Here is a 17,306-nt window from a genome sequence, read left to right on the forward strand (position 1 = left end):
TATTTCTTTTTTCCTTTCTTTTGTTTTGCTATTACAAAATAAAATGTTGCAATGAGTTACCGTATGCATATACATTTCCCCACTTTTGTCAATTTTCGTGTGTAATAAGTTCCTAAAAGGGAAATCGTTGAGTCAATGCACATGTGTTTAAATTTCAGAAGCTGTTGCCCAACAGCCCTGCCAGTGCCCACCTGTGGGAGTGTCCCCCTTCCTACACCCCGTCCCCCAGCAAACCCGTGAATCGATGCTCAATCACAGACAGGCAGAGCATATCCTGCCCTTTTGGTTCATTTGCATTTTTAACTGCCTGCTTCTGTCCTTAACTGATCTTTCTATTGGACTGTGTTTATTTTTCTCATTGATTTGAAAGAACTCACTGCATATTAAGGCTATTGGTCCTTTCCCACAGGCTTTGAAAATAAATATATCTTACTGGGTTTTTCCTCACTTATTCACATATATTTTTCATTTGCACAGGGACTTCTTAAAATTTTAGGAAATCACACTCAGCACTCTTTCTATTATGGTTTCATATTTTCTATCATATTCAGAAAAGCCTTTTTCACTCCACAATTATTTAAAAACCCACCCGAGTTCTCTTTTAGTACTGGTATAATTTCACTGTTATATTTTTATTCTTTGGTCAACCTGGAACTTATTTTGGTATAAAAAGCAAAGTTTTATTTTTCCCAAATTATTAGCCAGTTTTCTCAAGACCATTGATTAAGAAGCCACGTGCCCTCCTCTGGCTGCTGGGAGATGCCGTCTGTGCCTTGCACTGATTTTCCACGCAGCATTTGGGTCTGTTGCTCCCTCTCCATTGAAGCTTTGCCTTAAGATCTTGTAGACTTTGTCTCTTCTCATCATCTTTATTTTTCATTTTTTCTCTGAGTCTTCTCATATGTTTCTTTTCAAAAACTTTTTTGCCCAACTAAGGCGGAAGAAAAACTGTATCTGAAGTATCTTAAGTTGCTTAGTTTTGTTTGGCGCTTATGCACACGATGTTCCATCACCACCTGTGCACGATGCTCACCTCATCTTAGACATCTCTCCATCAGGATGCCCCAGAGAGCTCCCTCGTGCTCCTGATGGCAGCACAGCACAGACACCGTGAGGAGAGGTCAGACTTCACTTAACCGCCTGTTATGGGCTGAGTTGTTGTGTCCCCCAAATTCGTATGTTGGAGTGCTGACCCCCAAGACCTCAGAATGGGACTTTATTTGGAAATAGAGTCTTTGCAGAGGTAATTAAGTTAAAATGAGGTCATTAGGGTGGGCCCTAACCCCATATGACTTATAAAAGGGGAAATTGGGACACAGACACACAGAGGGAAGGTGACATGAGGACACAGGGAGAAGACGCCATCACAAGCCAAAGAGAGAGAGTCCTCAGAAAAAACCAACCCTGCTGACACCTTGATCTGAACTTGCAGCCTCCAGAACCGTGAGAAAATACAAATGTGTCTTGTTTAAGCCTCCCAGTCTTTGGTACTTTGTTCCAGTGACTCTTGCAAACTACCACACCATTCCTCTATGAATGGTTACTGACATAGTTTCCAGAGTGTTTTTAGAGGAGATAAGCTAGAAGAAATATCTTGCACATATCTCTGCAGACATTGGTGGCTCCTTTGGGGAAATCGTACATGACTTTTCTGTCTTCTTTCTAGAAAGCATCCTTTCTCCGCAGTTGTCAAGCTGTCTTTCTTTGAACATTTGAAATCCCCCCTTTATCACAACTGTTTCCACAGTGGAATGGAACTGAGTTTGAAATTTTCCTTCTCCCCCTGCTCTATTCCAGCCCATCAGGACACCCTGTACTTCCCCTCCCAACTCTCGAGACAGTAACACATGCAGAAAGAAGCAATTCTGCCCTGTGTGGGGACAGCCTCAGATGTGAAGGCCTGATGTGTAAACGATGGCTTGGTGCATCCTTTCAAACCAGCTTCCCACTGCAGATGGTGAATTTGGAAGTACGCTCAATCTGCGTTGAAAGGAGACGTGCAAAAGCATCAGATGTTCTCTTATTAACCTCTCATTGATTCAGATTTTTTTACCAATTCCTATGGAATTAGCTTAATTTTTCAACACAAAACCATTAAACATAATAAGTTTTCTGTAACGACTGGTAAAAGAGTGAAATCGACACGTCACACTGAGCTCATGCCTCTGCCTTCTCAGGCTTCCTGGTGTCCATTGATGGGACTTTAAATCTTCTCATCACTAGCACGACAGCAGATCCTTTTAAACTCCTTATCAGAGTAGCAGATGAGAATTCTGGTCCTGGATTAGAAACACCTAGGTCTGAGGCTTCCAATCCCAGGACCATCACTCTGTGTTTGGACAAGTCACCTCACCATTGTGGGCCTCACTGCTTCTCAGTGGGTTGAATTAGATGGTCCCTAAGATCCCTTCCGCCTTTAGCATCCTACGCATCCTTAAAATGCTTCTAAGAATTTTATGCTTTTGGACTGGTAATTTCCTAGTAATCAGTATTAAGCTGACAACGCAGCCCTCTCCTTAGCATACTTCCTGCCTCAGCTACAGGCCAGCCGGCCCAGCACCCAGGGCCACAGTGCAGACCAAAGAAGCCCCAAGCCTGCGACCCACCCTGCTCTAGTGAGCTCCTCTCCTTCCTCCTCGCTGTCACCTCCTTCACAGCTATGACCATCAGCTGATTGGTGTTGCTAAAAAAAATAAAGGAAGTGGTGGACTTCCGCTTCAAGCATACGCAGCCGCTATAAATGCAGAGAAAGGAAAGAAAGAGCGTTAAAAACAATAACATGGAATATAAATCCATAACCACGCTGGGGAGCACAGGAGGCATACCACCAGTGGACTGGAGACTATCACTCTTCTGGAAAGCTGCATAGAAGATGGGCTCAAACTGAAGAGGGAAACCGCAGCCCAAGTGCAGGCGGCAGGGGCTGGCTGGGAAGGTGGGAGAAGCCCCAAGGGTGTGGTGCCTTGGAAATGAGAGATCCTGGGTGGCATGGGGGAGGAACAGCCAGGCAGCCAAGCCTCTCCAACTCCTCAGCTGCCCACATCCCTAAGAGCAACAGCAGGCCCTCTGCAGAAAAGACACGCGTTCAGAGAGGCAGCGCAGGCCGTGTCCCCAAAAAACAGGGAGCCCCTGCACCCGACACACTGGTCACACTGGCTCATCCTGCATCTCACCCTCCACCTATCTCATGGGGGACAGGGCCACACAGCAAATGCGCCTTGAAAGACTAACTCTTAGGACACTTCAAAAAAAAGACCTGCACACCTCCCAGAAATACCAGCACATCAAGAAAGCCACCCCATGCAGGAAGGCACCAAATGAGCAAACAGATGAGCCGATGCCAAAGGAGACAGAGGTCCCGGAGCAAGTAAGAGAATGTCCACACTGGGACCAGTAATAAAAATGCAGGAGCCTAATGGGTCATTACAAAATAAAGAATTTACTACATTCCTTGGAAATTAACCATCTGCTTGCTAAAATCTAAAAGACTCAATAGACGGACTGAACAACAGGATGGATAGGGCTGAAGATCTTCTTTGAGATTAAGATTAACCTGACACTTTCATGAAACACAATGCAAAGGGTAAAAGAGGGAAAGAATGACAGAAAAAGTGCATTTACTGCAGCTGTGTTTATAATATTAAAGATTAGGAGAATAATCCCAAATGTCTATCAATAAACGATCAAATTTTCCACTCTGTAGAATAAAATGCAATGATCACTGATAAGAAGAGCTCCCACAACCCTGGCATGTTGTGGATTAAAAAAAAAAGTTGCAGAATGTTATCAGTATTAGGAAGACATACACACACGCCCATATGCCAACACTGTACCTTCTGAAAATACACACACATACACACTTGTGAATGCGGAGGATGAAAGATGGGAAGAAAACACACCAAATTGCCCTCCCACAGTGAGGGGGGTGTCAAGGAGGGTTTCGATATTGCCTGGCCTGTCTGAATTCTTCACTAATGGATATGTACCTGTGCATCAGTTATGCACTTGAACACTTTCAAAAAGAAAATGATAGAAAGTTCTCCACCTTGGAGGTCAGAGAAACTAACTTTAGAAATGGTCCTTAGTCATCCCTGGCCCATTTGGGAGTGCTGTCATTAGCCTCCATCCAAGATGGTGGGGGCGGATTCCCAGGGCCCCCCACCTGGGAGAGGCTGTGACACGTCAGTTCTAACCACAGGCCAGGTACCGCACTGCACTCGTGGTCGTGGTCTCCATTGTGCATACCAATGAACACCTCATGATTGCTCCAGTGACAAAGACTAAAAGAGTAGCTTAAAAACACAGGGTGGGATTTGAACCCAATGGGACCTCAGCCCCCTACTCTCAACACTGTCAATAAAAATATTCAGTAAATGTGACTTTGAGGCATTATAGCAATCAAATGATTCAAATAGTCTGAGCATTTAAGACGAAAAGAACCACAGCATTCTGCCTCCACCCAAGCCAAGCCTAAGGATCTTGTAAAGAGCAGCAGGAGGTCACCTGGCGGACTCAGGAGCCCCAGTCCCCAAGAAGCTCCAAGAATTAATGCATCCCATGGCCACGGAGGTGTGAGAACGCACTAACATGCTCTCTCCGTGAACATCATGGGCACGGCGGTCCTGAAGAAACCCACAACCATCATCCAGCTTACTCACCTTATTCCGTCTGTCCAGAATTTCTCACCTTGAGCAAGGTGAGAGCAAGGAAAGCCTCCCTGGGAACACCATTTAAAATCGCACAGCCCCTGCTTCAGGAATCAAGGGAATCCAGGCCAGCGGTCTGATTAAAGGCCTGGGGACTCCTCATTCCCGGGAAAACACACATTCCCATCAATCAGATAATAAAATGTCAGTGTCAGAGCAAATACAGAGGGGACACTGAGATAGATTAAAATGTAGATGCCAACTGCTAAACGAGAGTTAAAAATAATCTTTCACTAAGCATGACACAGAATATGTCCTGATGGAAGAAATTATAAAAGTCCTATGCTACAAAAAATAATAAATGTAGAAACAAATAAATAACATAGAAATAAAAAGCTTGGAGGTGAGGTTTCAACGATCACGACAATGGATGTACAAGGTATATGAGTGTTGAGAAGAGATGTTAAGACCCCAGAAGATGTACTTTGTCAGCCAACTCCCTAAAGCACACTTCAGTTATTAATACGTGTGTAGTGGGACTGAAGAGAAACTGTCAGACCGCAGCAAGAAGATGGAGGCTTCCAGAAAAAAAGAGAGAAAAATGAAACTGATAGATCGCTTGGTATATTGACTCAGTGGGGTTTGAGTCAAGGGGGGTTTTAGCTATTAAGAGAGTCAGAGAGTCAGGAGACAATCATAACAGGCAGAAGACCACCTGAACAAACACAGAAACAAGAGTTTACCCTAGGAAAAGCAACGGGGTACAAGGAAGAAGAGGGAACTGTAATATCCGCCTTGCTGCGGAAGCAAATGTGATCACAGCAGAGGAGACACCAAACGGCGTCTTAACCCCAATTATAGAAGGGTCACCCTGAGTGTGGGAGGCTAGGACTGCCAAGTGCTCCTCTCTCAGAGTAGGAAGTCGGCAGACGCTGTCTAAAATTGATACAGCAAAAAAAAAAATAAGCAAATGAGCATATTATCAGGAAGTAAGGAGGAGAATTCTAGAAGAAATAGCTAAAAAAATTTTAAAAGATTGCTTTTAGGGAGCAGTACTAGAGGACAGGAAAGTATTGTTATAAAGTAAAATTAAATAAAAAGAAAAATTAACCTTGGTTGCACCAAACATTTCCATGACAATTCAACCAAAATGGATAGATTTAATAAATTGTCAGGATGACCAGGACAGAATGCAGATTCATCAACTAAGACAGACAGATGGAGAGAGAAAGGACACGGTCACACGTTGGACATTCCAAGGCTCCTTGTAGCCATGTGGAATATAACGAAACAAACCAACATACAAATGTGGCTTTTCCTAACACACTGCCCTAGGCCCTCCTCCATCCTTCTGCACTCTCCCACTGACCGCATCTAGGCCTGGCCTGTACTTACCCCGACACCAGCCCGGGACTCTGCTTGTGGATCCTGCTGTCTGCTCAGCCTCCACTCAGATCAAGGCATCTCACATTCAGCATGGATGCCCAGCACTCTCCCACATCTGTGCTCCCCTCCAGTGCTCCAGCACAGCAGTGAGGGGTGCTGCCACCAGCTTCAGGAGCCAGGACCCCAGTGCCAGAGCTAGGTACCCCCAGGACAGAGGATGCTACACACCACATACAATTCATCATGACAGCTTCCAGTACACCCCCCTCAGTAATCAAGGTATGGCAGATATTCTAAATCATCCTCACCTTCCTCCTCCCACCATCAGCCTTTGGCAGCCTTCAAAAATAAACACGTGGTTTCCCAGAAATAAAAGAATCAAGAGTCGATTCACTAAACTTACTGTAATAAACTAAATATTCTTCTTTCTACTGGTAACTTTGGCCGTGGCTAAATTTGACTGTACTTAAGATTCCAATTCAACCGCCTTCCAAGATTCATAGGGCAAGCTTTACACAATTCTTTTTTTTGTGTGTGTGAGGAAGATCAGCCCTGAGCTAACATCCATGCGAATCCTCCTCTTTTTGCTGAGGAAGACCGGCTCTGAGCTAACATCTATTGCCAATCCTCCTCCTTTTTTCCCCCAAAGCCCCAGTAGATACGCATATGGCATAGTTACACGTCCTTCTAGTTGCTGTGCGTGGGACGCGGCCTCAGCATGGCCGGAGAAGCGGTGCGGCGGTGCCCGCCCAGGATCCGAACCGGGGCCGCCAGTAGTGGGGCGCGCGCACTTAACCGCTAAGCCCCGGGGCGGCCCCATACAGAATTCTTAAAGGCAAAAAAATTTCAAATTGACGCAAGCTAACATTTGGTCAGACACAATTATAAGCTAATAGAAAGCTTCTCTGCCATTATATCAAAATGAAGAAATGAACTCTTCCTTTAAAGTCCAATCAGCCTAGTTTTTTCTTATCTTCCCACAATTGCTCAGTAAAAAAACAAAAAACAAACACCTCCTTTTCCAAGTGAAAAAGAACTAACTTGTTCAAATCCAAAGTAGAAGAGTGAGATGACCAGACGTAATTTAAGTCAGTCAGTTTAACTCCAATCTCTCTTTAAGACTCTGCCTTTTGATTTCAATTGCTTCAAAAGAAAAACAAATGTCCATTTGTTTTTAAAAAAATTCTCCCCAAAGGCCAAAATTCCTAATTTTTTTCTCCACTCATTTACAGCTAACCCAATCCAGAAGTGGAGGAAAATGTTAAAACTTGCAAACGGGGAGAGAAGAGGTGAGTTTGCAGATAATTGAAATAATCTATACAGTGAAAGTTGAGGAAGCAAAAATGAGCTCAGATTATAAAAGAGCCCGCCATCCCTCAGGCACAGTTGACAGACAGAGCCACCGCAGGGCTCTGAAACAGTACTTCTCCCAAGGACACACGGCAGCTGTAAGGGGGGACGAGACCCCCTGTGAGTACGGTTCCTGTTTGAAAGCACCTCCTTAAGGATGAGACATCCATCCTCACTCGGAGGATCTCCATGTGGGCCACTATCATTGAAAAGTCAGGAAGGTCTCGCCATTTCAGGGCTCCTGAAAAGGCGGCAACTGCTCATCTAATCCCTGGACAGTGTGACTTTCTGGCAACAGAAATGCAACTCGCTTTCAAAAGCAAACGGCAGCTCGATGGGATCTAATAGGCTCAGTCCCTGGGCCCTAACTCCAAAAAGCTCTGAAAAACAGGGTTTGGGGGTAAGTTTTAGGGAAGCTCATTTAGTGACCACACTTGCCCTAGGCTGACACGCAGCTATTTGTAGGCTGTCTTTATTCCCCTTAGCGAGACCACTCACACGGTCAGCGCAGAAACACTAACGGGTGAGACGGCAGGGCACTGCTGAGACCGCGCTGAAGACGGATGGCGCACATGGTGTCAGGACGCATGCGCACCTCTCTGCATTCTGAGAAACGTCCCTCTCAACGCTGAAATTTAGATTCTAAATTTGAATCCTAAAGTCTGAAAAATCCCGAATTCCAAAACATATCTTAGCACAAGGATTTTGGATAATGGTCATGGACATGCTATGTGCTGCATAAGTGGTATCCTACTAAGAAGTCTTTGGTTTAAAAACGGAGAAATCAGACCTACACTTGGAATATTAAATATGAGCCTAGAGAAGGCTGTGGTGAGTTATTTCTGAAATGCAAATCTAGCAAAATGATCTTTCTGCCAATTTCATCCTTCAGGAAAGGTAAAGACCTAAAGTATACACTTCATTTTTATCCCAGATTAAAACATTAAAAACATTCTAGTTATTAAGACTATTCATAAAATCTTACATATCGAAGCACTCCCAATACAGAGAATAATACAAATCAATTTCTATTTTACTGCAAAATTTCTCTAAATACATCAAATGTATAGATAGAACAAAATGATTTGATAAAATAATTTCAACCGAGATTTCTTACTTAAAACATCTAATATTCTACAAGTATTAAAATCTTTTAGCTCAAATACAAGTATATCCATGCACCATCTGGGCTTTTGGGGGGTGGGGGCACATCGATAAATTTAACTGCATTTAATTAAAATGCTGCCCGTGTAATAACAATAAATTTGTTCTTACTAAAACAAAGAAATCAGATACTAGAATCAATTCCATTTCTTCCAGAAATTCTCAGTCACCACATAATTAATTTTTTTTAATGTGAAGATTCAGATGTGGGACATCTCCAGCTCTTTAAACTACACGCTGAAATGCTTCGGGGATTTAAGAAAAAGAATGACTGCTCCAGTGAACAGTTTTACCAGGTGCAATGGAACCTTTGGCGAGTCAGGCAAACTCATGAAAATAATTTGCAACACCGTTTCCAACTTAAAAAGACTCAAACTCTAACTTCTCCAATGATTGTCTTTCTCGTTCTAGAACATTCAAACGACCAAAAAAATGAATAGCATTTGTACGATTATTTAGGTGGGTTTCAGGTTTTGGAGCCATATTGCTAAAAAAATATTTAACTCAAATTTTCATTTTACTACATGAAACTTTCCTGCTCTCCGAGCCACTCACTGGCTAATTAAGTTACTTTACCATGAAAATGCGCCGAAAAAAGAGGAATCATGGTAAATTTTAGTAGTGGTTCAGAGAGTTGCACGTTTTTATGCAACCGCTCTTTTTTTCTGTAGGAAAAGAAATGTATATAAAAACCTTTGCAGGCATACGAACATTTCTACATTGAGTCACTTCGCTAAATACAGTGGAGTTTTCCAGTGGATTTATGTAAAGCACGGCCAAACGAAAATGTGCTCTTTCGGGGACGAGTTTCTTGCGCCCGCGGATGCCCGCTCGCGTTTCCCGGGACCCGCCGCTTCCGCACTGGGCGCGCTCGCCGGGCTCCCGCAGTCCCGGCCCGCACAGTCCGCGGGCCAGCCCCAGCCGCCGCGCCCCGCGCCGGAGCCGAACCCCGAGAGGCACTAGGCTTAGGAGAAAAGCTGGCACAGCCTATCGTTTTATCCGAATGATCTCATCAAAATTTCCCTGATTTCAGAGGCCGAAGGCCCTGAGCGTACCTGCCCCGTGTGCTGGGCGCACAGAAACCCGCCCAGGAGGAGGACCGCCGCCTCCTCCCTCGCCGCCCGCCCCAGCCCAAAGGTCCTCCAGGTTCTCACGGGCGGAGGGAGCGCGCGGCCACTCCTACCTGTGCCAGGTGTGGCGAGGGCGGGGCGCGGGACTCCGGGGTCGGCGGGCTGTGCGTCCGCGGGGACAGCTCGGGGCGCAGCGCGGGGCCGTCCGCTCCTCTTCGCTCTCTCGCCGCCGGAGTCGCCTCAGCCGCCCAGCGCGCGGCGCTTCCTCATTTTGGGCAACTTCCTTAACGCGCCCGGGCAGGCCCCGCACTTCCTCCCGGCCGCCGCGCCCCGCCGCCCCGGGCCCGCCCCGCCGCCGTGCGCCCCAGCGCCCAGATGGTCCCAGCGCCCCCAGCGGCCCCAGCGCCCTGTGCGCCCCCAGTGCCCCAGCGTCCCGTGCGCCCCGGGCAGGGCAGCGGCGGCCGGAGCGCGCGGGGACCCGGTCCGTGGGGTGGGCCTGGGAAGCGGGAGGCGCGAGTGCAGAGGGGAGAGGAGCTGGTGGGCGCTCCGATTTCCTCCCAGGTGCAGAAGGCTGGTCCTGTACAAGGAAGGGGCCCTGTCACCAACAGGAACCTCTCGCCACCTCGCCTGCAGCCTGATCCTTCTAAGGACCGACAGCCACTCAGGGGCACGCCCATTTCGCTGTGTAGTTGCCCAGGAACAGAATCCTGTTCACTGTGCTGTGTATTCCCAGTCACCAACCCAAGACGCTCCTGCCGGCCGGTGACCAGGAGGCCCCAGGAATCCGCCAGGTGGCCTCTCCCTTAGGTGAACGGCAGACTTCACGGGGCACGTCAGGGCGGGCCCAGCAATGTCTGAGGCGGCCGTGTTCTGAGGGCTTTCATGATTACAAGGCTCTTGACAGTGAGTTTAACGTGCTTCCTTCTACCCACAACCGGTTCTGACGTCTGGGGCTCATAAATGAAGTTTAATCCTTTTCTGTAGTCCTTAAAATGGTTTAAAAACACCTACCTGCTTCCCTTCCCGCTTTTTTCTGTTGGACAGCTCTGTTGCAAAATGTTCCCATAAAACAGCTTCTAGACCCTCACATTCTTGGTAACAGTAGTTGGCAGTGCCTATTTTAAAAAGCTATACCCTGAGCCAAAATACAATAACCGAAATCAAATGTATAGTGTGTTAGTATAATTGCCATGGAGAAAAATAAGGTCATCAGAAGTGTTGACACTTTCCCACTTGGACATTCTCTTCCATGCCATTTTGCCGTCAAATTTTTAACCCAAGTGAAGGATTTTTATTATGATTACATTTGTTAACCACTGGACTTGACTTTGCCTCAAACCAACAACGAAATAGCCACTGTTCTCTGAACGGAGGCTGCGGATGTCTCTATTCCGGAGGCCTTGAGAGCTGGCGGTGTCGTTGGAAGTAGGAGCCTGGGGACCGTCCTGTGTTTGCTAAGATTGCTTGTTTCTCAGGGGAGGCTAATGAGAGGAGGTGAAGTTCTAAATCCATCTCCAAGCCCCCCTCTAGCACTGCTGTGGTCCTTCTCACTAATTCACTTAAAAGTGAATTAGTATTCTTGGAATGAATTTTTTAAATAAAAATGTTAAAATCATCACGCAAATACCTAGACAAAAATCTTCCTAAAAGTCATCACATTTCTCCCAGTCTTTCTTCCTGGGCCCATGTGCCGCTTCCCTTTGCAGACTTTGCTTTTTGTCTTTCACTGTAAGAAATCTCAGCTGTGACTCTGCTGAGTCCTGGCACCTCACACCCAGATGGTCTTGGAGACTCCTGACACAGTCACTTTTTAAAGTCTCCCATTCCTGTAGATTCATTATTTCTTAAAAAATAATAAATATATTTGTTTTCTGGGTTTGCTGTATTAATTCCACCATATGAAGTCTCTGGTGTCTGCTTACGTTGTCAAGTGTTCCACTGGCTCTGGTTCATGGTGCCTGGCTTCCTTGTGTTCTTGGTTACATTCAACTGTGAGCCGCTCATCCTCCTTGAAAAATTATTTGTGGAGATTCGTTGAGGCCTAGGAAAAAGGTATTTTCTTTCAGAGGAAATTTGCCTTTGTTTTCTGGCAGAAGCCTAGGGTGCAACTAGTGTTTGGACAATTTAAGGTGGATTCTCAGCTTATGTTTTTTTGGACCATCAAGGTGATACAAATTTGGGCTGGAAATTTGGGGACAATTTTGGTCAACCTGTGGTTACAGTTTCTCAAGGATTCATTTCTTCTGCTTCTGCTCTGGCCTTCCTTTCATTTTTCTTGTATCTAGGAGTCCATGTTTCCTGTATTCCATGCCTTTCTCTTCCTCAGTTTATTCCATCATTTCAGTGGAGCACAATTTCGAGGAGTTTCCTGAGAAATGGAAGTAGATATTTTAAAGACCTTCCATATCTAAAAAGGTTCTACTCTTCACTTTTTTTTTGGTGAGGAAGACCAGCCCTGAGCTAACATCCGTGCTAATCCTCCTCTTTTTTTTTTTTTTGCTGAGGAAGACCGGCTCTGAGCTAACATCTATTGCCAATCTTCCTCCTTTTTTTCCCCCAAAGCCCCAGTAGATAGTTGTATGTCATAGCTGCACATCCTTCTAGTTGCTGTACGTGGGACGCGGCCCCAGCATGGCCGGAGAGGTGGTTCGTCAGTGCGCAGCCAGGATCTGAACCCTGGCCAGCAGCGGAGTGCACGCACTTTACCACTAAGCCACCGGGCTGGCCCCCTACTCTCCACTTTGATTGATGGTTTGGATGGTATAGAATTCTAATTCAGAAATTATTTTTCTGCACAATTTTTAAGTCATTTTTCTATTGTTTTCTTGCTGCAAGTGCTGCTGTTGAGAAATACAAACCCTTCTGAATCTTTATCCTCTATCTTTTTATGCTGATGCTTTATCCCTTTCAGCATAGTTACAAGTTCATTGTCTGACCTTCCCATGCTTGGCAGCTCTCTCCAGACCTTCTTTTTGCTCTGCTCCTCTGTGGGAGACAGCTCCTGGATCCTTATATCAGATCCTTTTTCTTTTCCCTTTTTGGGTTACAGTTTGAGGGCTTATGACTCCTTCTATGCCTGATTTTCTACAGCCTTCGAGCAGGCGGGGCTTAGCTGGAGTCCTGCTGTGCTAACTGGGCTCCTCCTCCTTCCACAGGAGACTGGGTTGAACCTAGGAGGGCTCACCCCTCATGGCAGAGGGAGAGGGAAGAGCTTACCACACTCTTTTGGGGGGACCTTTGCACATCAGCTCAGTCTCCCAATTCCTGTGGGCCCCTGGAGCCCTCACACTCGTGACAGAGTATTGCCAGATTGCTGCCATTTCTCTTTTTCCCCTCATCTCCACCGCAGCCATTTTTACTACCCCATCATCAAAAAGGGGAAAAGCTAAGGATTAGCAATTACTCCTTTTTCTTCTCTTGAGATCTGAGTGAGAATTGTCAGGATTTCGTGGACTCACAAGATGTGTTTTCCGGGAGGTGGGCTCATGACCCCACCGTGATTCTCTCAAACTTCCGGTTTTTATATGAGCCAGCACTTTTTGAAGTTTACCTCCTTAAGTGCTTCTCCTTTTGGTTACTATTGGTAACTTTTACATTTTTGTTTTCTCCCCCTTCCCTTTTTTCCTTGGGGAGGGAAGGTTCTTTTTTTTCTAGATAGTTCCTGAATATTTCACCACTTTATCCAGAATTTAATGCCACACCATTTTTTTTCCTATAGAATATATATCGTACATTTTAATATTTAGAGTGCAAGGTCCTCAGTTTTCATCTCTTTCAAATTAAAAATACACAGGGTACACATGATATCCAATAGGATGCTTTAGGTTGCAAGTAAAAGAATACTCAACTCCAACTATTGAATTCATAACATTTTATTGGCACAAAAAGGAGGAAGCTCCAGAGTTAGGACAGCATCACGTGTACTTTTATACAAATTATTTTAAGTTGAGATAAAATTCGCACAACACAAAATTCACCATTGTAACCATTTTAAAATGTAGTTGTACCTTTTACAAAATGTAACGACTCAACCCTATCTTGTCTTATGAAGGCAAGTTAATCTTGATAGACCGGCATTGCTGACAGAATCATAAGATGAATTACTTTATCTCAGTGCTTCCCAACGCCTGGTCACATCTGTCTATCTGCCATAATGCCACAGAACGCTGGCTTCCCTCACCAATTCAACTGGGATATAAAAGTGACCTTTCACTTACAAATGGCAGACTTCCTTCCTTTTCTGCTGTCAGCGAGGTTTTGAGCAGAAAGACAGAAAAGTTACTTGAGGACAAAGGATGGCATTTGAACTTAGACCATATGCGTCTAAACCCCGGGGTAAGAACACGGACCGGGGGTCGGAAAACGTGGGCTATCCTCCAAATGCTGCCCTTTCCTGGGCGCGGGGCTCTGAGCAAGTCAGGTCTCCTGTGTGCACCTCTGATTGCTTATTTTTTGTGAAATTCAAGCCAGCTAACAATTATTGTGTCTCTCATTGCCAGACACAATTCTAAGCACTGGAGATTGATGAAAAAGGTTGGGAAAATCTATGCTCAAAAGTCACTCCCCCTTCTCATATCTCAGCAGGTGACCATGCATTTGCCCAGCAGACTCCTCCTTAAAAATATACTTACTTCATTGGAAGGTAGTTCAAGCTGTTATTTTTGCCTTAATGAAAATCACTTCAAGCAAATGGCTTTTTGCACACCAAGATCTTCTAATTCTTTTTTCAAAAGTACATTTCAATTTTAACATCTTTTTTTTGATATGATTTACATGTTATATGACTTACCCATTTAAAGTGTGCCATTCAGTTATTTTAGGTATATTCACAAAGTCGTGCAACCATCACCACAATCAATATTAGAACTTTTTTTTTTTTACCACAAAAAGAAATCCTGTACCAATTAGTAGTCACTCTCCCTTCTCCCCCCTCCCACACAACCCATCCCCTCAATACACACATACCCCTAGGAAAGCACTCATCTACCTTCTGTCTGTATAGATATGTCTAGTCTGGACATTACATATAAATAGAATCATACAATATTTGCTCTTTGTGACTCACTTTTTTCATTTATTATGTTTTCAAGGTTCATTCATACAGCATGTATCAGTATTTCATCCCTTTTTATTGCCCAATGATGTTCCTTTGTATGGCTATACCCTCTTTTATTTATCCACTCATTCATGTCTACTCTGGCTATTATGAATAACCCTGCCATGAACATTTGTATACAAGTTGTTGTGTGGATGTATGCTTCATTTTTCTTGGATATACAAGTAGGAGTGGAATTGCTCAGTTATATGATAACTCTATATTTAACATTTTTTTTTTTTTTGTGAGGACGTCAGCCCTCTGCTAACATCTGCCAATCCTTCTCATTTTTGCTGAGGGAGACTGGCCCTGAGCTAACATCTGTGCCCATCTTCCTTGACTTTATATGGGATGCCGCCACAGCATGGCTTGCCAAGCGGTGCGTCAGTGCGCGCCCGGGATCCGGGCCAGCGAACCCCGGGCCGCCGTAGGGGATCACGTGCACTTAACCGCTTGCGCCACTGGGCGGGGCCCTCTATTTAACGTTCTGAGGAACTGCCAGACTGTTGTTCTTGATAGCTGCACCATTTTCAGATTCCCACTGGCAGTTTGGGAGGATTCCAATTCTCCACATCCTGGCCAACTCGTATTATTGTCACTTTGAGTATAGCCATCCTCGTGCATGTGAAGTGGTATCTTATTGTGATTTTGATTTGCATTTTCTTTATGACACAATGCTGAGAATCTTTTGATGTGCTTATTGGCCATTTGCATATCCTTTTTAGAGAAATGTCTATTCAGATCCTTTACCCACTTTTCAATGGACTCACTTATCTTTTTATTATTGAGTTGTAACAGTTCTTTACGTATTTTGCATACAAGTCCCTTATTAGATACAGGATTTGCAAATATTTTCTCCCATTTTGAAGGTTGGCTTTTCACTTTCTTGATGGTATCATTTGCAGAACAAAAGTTTCTAATTTTGATGAAGTTCAATTCATCCAGTTTTTCTTGTGTTGCTTGTGCTCTTGGCGTTCGATCTAAGAAGCCATCAGCTAACCCAAGGTCATGAGTATGTACTTCTATATTTTTCTCTAAGAGATTTATAGTTTTAGCCCTTACATTTATCTCTCAGACCAATTTTGTGTTAATTTTTGTGCATAGTTTGGGGCAGAGGTCCAGCTTCAGTTTTTTGATGCACATATACAGTTGCCCCAAACAGCAGTAGTTGTTGAAACATCTATTCTGTCCACAATTAACTATCCTGACATCTTTGTGGAAGATGAGTGTAAAGGTTTGTTTCTGGACTCTCAATTCCATCGCAATGATCTATGTATCTATCCTTACACCAGAACTATTGAGTCTTGATTACCGTAGTTTTGTAGTAACCTTGGAAATTGAGAATTTTGAGTCTTCCAACTATGTTGTTTTTTTTTTCAAGATTGTTTTTGGCTATTATGATTCCTTTGCATTATTATAAGAATTTTAGGATCAGCTTGCCAATTTATGCAAAAACAGAAGTTGGGATTTTGATAGGGATTGTATTGACTCTGTAGATCTACTTGGGAGTATTGCTGTCTTAACAATATTGGATATTCTCATCCATGAACATGGTCCATTTTTTTTTAGATGTTTTTAAATGTTCTTTAATTTTCTTCTTTCTTTTTTTTTTTTTAGCGTTTTTCCTTTACTTCTTTGAACATATTTATAGTAATTCCTCTGAAGTCTTTGTCCACGAGGTCCACCATCTGGGTCCCTACAAAGACCGTTTCTATTCCTGTGCTCTGTGATGGTTTCCTGATTCTATGCATGTCTCATTTTCTTTTTTCGTTGAAAACTGGACATTTTAGGTAATATATATAGCAAGTTTGGAGACTGATCCCCTCCCCCAGGGCTCGTTGATGTTCGCCTGTTTTCTTGTGCATCAGTCTAGTGTCTTGGCTGGACTCTTTCCCTGCTGCGGGCAGCCCGTGATGTTGCTCCTCCGAGGGTGCAACTTTGGGTGTGGGACAGTATCTCTGACACTGGGAATGACTGTGGTCTGAGTGGGGCTCTCTGTGACTCTATCTTTCTCTGATCTCCCTGAGGAGCTTCTGGCTGGTGTGCTATTGGTATCATGCTAAGATTTTAGCCTCTTTTAATTGCCTACTGATTTCTCTGTTGCTTTCAACAACACGTGGGTATAAATTGCTCCACTGTCTGATCCAGTAGAAGTTGGTCCTCTGTGGGACAGATGTTGCCAGTCTTTGAGGCTGGCTCCCACTCAGGAGGGTTCCTGTTAGCTGCCACTTGTCCTGGTTCTCTCTGTTAATCTTCCACCTGGTCTATGTTTTGCTTGTTGCTACTAGTATCATCAAGTTACCAGCCTCCTTGTGATTGCACACTCCAGGACCTCTATTTTTAACACCATTCTTAAGTGTGAGCTTCCTTATGTTCTATTCCAGCAAACTAACATAAGCTCCCATAGGGAGAGCTGGGGAGCCCCCTGTTCTTACAACCTACCTCCCCCTGGGAGGAACCTGTGTTCCTGCACTGGAGCTGGGGTTGAAGATGGTGGCCTGCTTCTCCCAGAGTGACATGTTCTCTTAGCAGGGCATTGGGTGGGGATCATAGCCTTGGTCTTCTCCGTGTGAAACTTCTGCCCTACGAGTCGGG

The 17,306-nt window shown here is 44.6% G+C and overlaps 1 protein-coding gene across 3 annotated transcripts in view; it reads right to left on the reverse strand.

The window, feature by feature from the left end:
* Positions 1-9,908, reverse strand: part of SYK (spleen associated tyrosine kinase) — a 94,006-nt gene extending 84,098 nt beyond the window's left edge. For 2 of the 3 annotated variants that reach the window (XM_058566033.1, XM_058566032.1), the window contains exon 1: positions 9,730-9,905. The gene's annotated coding sequence lies outside the window, so the exon portion shown is untranslated. Of the gene's footprint in view, positions 1-9,729 lie in introns of all 3 variants that reach the window. The other variant, XM_058566034.1, reaches the window with a different exon arrangement.
* Positions 9,909-17,306: the final 7,398 nt, after the last annotated feature.

This window comes from Diceros bicornis, chromosome 22 (genome assembly GCF_020826845.1).
Source record: "Diceros bicornis minor isolate mBicDic1 chromosome 22, mDicBic1.mat.cur, whole genome shotgun sequence".
In the NCBI taxonomy this organism is placed as follows: domain Eukaryota; kingdom Metazoa; phylum Chordata; class Mammalia; order Perissodactyla; family Rhinocerotidae; genus Diceros; species Diceros bicornis.